The sequence below is a fragment of the Papio anubis genome, chromosome 10 (assembly GCF_008728515.1).
Source record: "Papio anubis isolate 15944 chromosome 10, Panubis1.0, whole genome shotgun sequence".
NCBI classification, from domain to species: Eukaryota; Metazoa; Chordata; class Mammalia; order Primates; family Cercopithecidae; genus Papio; species Papio anubis.
This window is the reverse complement of record NC_044985.1, coordinates 122650222-122653159: the sequence shown is the minus strand read 5'-3', so window position 1 is coordinate 122653159 and position 2938 is coordinate 122650222. Positions and strand designations below refer to the sequence as shown.

At 42.1% G+C, this 2938-nt stretch overlaps 1 pseudogene; it reads right to left on the bottom strand.

The window, feature by feature from the left end:
* Positions 1 to 2499: 2499 nt before the first annotated feature.
* On the bottom strand, positions 2500 to 2632 carry LOC116269358 (annotated as a pseudogene).
* Positions 2633 to 2938: the final 306 nt, after the last annotated feature.

Sequence of the window (2938 nt, the reverse complement as noted above, 5' to 3'; positions counted from 1 at the left end):
TCAAATAGCAAGACTAGTATATATTTGAAGCCCCTTTTATTTTATTTTTATAATTGCAACGAAGATAACACAGATCAGACTTAAAGATTTGTGGAAGAATCAACATATTTATTTCTCAAGTTATTGGCTCTGATCCAATGCCTGAAAGATGATTTGGTTTGTCCTACATGGGGCATGTTTTTGTCAATATTTAAAGCCTTCACCGTAGCACTGATTAATAGAGAATGTTTGAATTGACTAATCATTTCACAGTCCTAGAAGTATTTTTAATTGAAAAAGGCAGTACAACTAATGTGAGGGGACATTCAAAAACTTTTAGAGGAAGCTGATATCTGATTGTTATGAGAAGAAAAAACACTGTTCTAAAATTCTTAAAATAATGAAGTTAACTTTCAATTTCAAAACATAGTGAGTAATCTGTTTCTCTCTGGTATTTTAATGTCAGGTTTGAAGAGGCAGCAGTTATTTCTGGAAGGGGGAATAAACTATTCTGTCTTCAATCAGCCCAAAATTACTTTCTTTTTAGTTACTGTACTTGTTTTATCAGCTGCTACTCCACTGGTTTTACCATGTGTGTTTTTTTTTTTATTTTAATTTTTGCCCTAATGTTAATCATGGCAGCTCCAAAGACAGGTGAGAAAACTTCTTGAGAAAAAATACGATACATTTCCAGGCTCCCAGTTGTCCCCAGATGTGACCTGGCAGCCTGTCTGTTCTGTGTAGGGATATGCTTGATAAAGTCTTCACAACACTCCCCAAGAAACACGTATTTGCTGGAGACACGCGTGCTAGTGAGATCCCCACCTCTCCAGCACAGCTCGGGAAGTGGGGTTTTCGTCATTAATTACAAATTGTCTCTGAGACAGCAGAACTTAGGGAAGAAGTTAGTGAATCAAAATGTGGTGAAGCAAAGAATGGAGGAGGGCTTTGACGCTGCAGCGAAGAGGATTTGGGACTAATGAGAGCAAATGATGATGACCATAAGCTTTTACTAGGAAAACGCCCCCGCCTGATTTTTCCTTTCAGAAATGCCTCCCATAAATGGTGGAAATCCTATAAATAGCCCCTCCACAAATCGGCTGGAGGAAGACACAGCGGGAAGAGGGGGGTTGTGTAGTTTGTGGTGGAGTGGAATTCCTCGGCCCCAATTCCGAACCATTCCCTGTGGGATCCTTCTGCTTTAAAGTGGTCCCCGGGTGGGGCTCCCAGAGTGTCCACGTTCTGAGCCAAGCTGATTATCTCTGCTTTTTATCTACAGACGGAAATAGGAGCAATACACACAAAATTAGCTCCATAAATAAATGCTGAGGTCTAATTGCCCGGTCGGCTCTGGCCCAGGAGGCTGTGGGACGTTCTCTGGTCTCTTTCATCTCTGGTTGTGGCTGGTTGGCCCAGGACGCAGGAAACTCGTGTTTTCTGCCATCAGAGAAGTGCTCTGGTGGCCTCAGTCCATTTTCCCTGGGGGAGAAAAATTTACTTTGTACTAATTGGCCTCCTTCTTGGCAGCACTGATGCAATCGTCACAGTCCCCTGAGCTGAGACCGAGTCCTCCGTGGAAAGGAGAGACGATGACAGGCGGCTTCGGCTCAAGGACACAGAGCTAAGAGATGAGAGTATGTACTTTCTGGAAACTTCTCAGCAAATGGCTGGTCCTAGGACAAAGCCTGTCATCCACGTCCCTTGCTCAGAGCTGCTCCAGGTGGCATCTCCCTCCCCAGACACCGTTCCCGCTCCCCGCAGCACAGGATCCCAGCGCAGCGTGTGCTGCCTTTCTCGAAAGCACTGTGCAAACTGTAGGTCAAAGGATGCTCTTCCCAGCAGTTATTTCAAATTTCGTAAACAGTCCTTCCTGACTGTGCTGTGCTCATAAAACAGTCATCCATATGGTAGAAAAGAGGAAGACATCAGAAGTCTTCCACAATTCACCACGCAAAGGTAACGGCTGCAATATTGTGGCAGGGTCACGCTCATTTAAAAAGAGCCTTGCAGTTATTTTTTGTATTCAGTAACATAACCTGCTTTTTTTTTTTTTTTTTTTTTTAGTTAACATTGTCCCATGTTCATTTTCTCCTGTTATTAAAACTCTCAAACAGTTTATACTGACAGTATAATATTTCATCACTTAGCTTTCCATTATTTATTTGAAGACATCTCTCAGATGATGGACACTGTAGTTTTTCTTAGATTTCGTTATTATAAATGAGGTGGTGAGGAACACCTTCAGGCATAAATCATTGTCTCCTTTCTTTATTATTCCCTCAAAGTCGATGATTCATCACGGCATTACTGGGTCAAAGGTAATGGACATTGGATCATTTTTAACACATAAATTTCCAAATTGCTTTCCAAAAGCATTCTAGCACTTTGTAGCCTCACTCTTGCCAAGGATCTGGGAGGCTACCCGGCCCCTCCCCACCTGACTCCCAGCACTGGGCATTCACATTTTTAAAAACCTCTGCTTAGGAGAGCGCTGCTTTGATCTGCGTTTCTCTGACCATCAGTAATGTTAGGCACATTTCTCATTTACTCATCCCACATTTTACACTGTTATTATTGTGGGGAAGTTTTTAATTAGCAATAATCACACCTCAGATAAACCTCATGGGTTACGATACTACCACTGTGCAAAGCTGTGCACTATGATTATTTTAAATTTAACTCTTTAATCTTAATATTTGGGGTTGTATACAGTAGATAATGTGTTTTTCTAAATAGCCAACCAATTATATGGGCACCACTTACTGTCTAATCCTCCAAGTCATCCTGGTTTGTGATGCCTTTTTTGTCAAATATTCACTTCCTTTCTCTCTTTCCAGGTTATCTCTCCTGCTCTGTGAAGTCTGTCTGTCCTTGGATCGGACCAATGTGAGGATTATGGATATAATTGCCCTGCACGCCGACAACCGGCCTTACTGATAAGGCGTGTACCACCATCTCA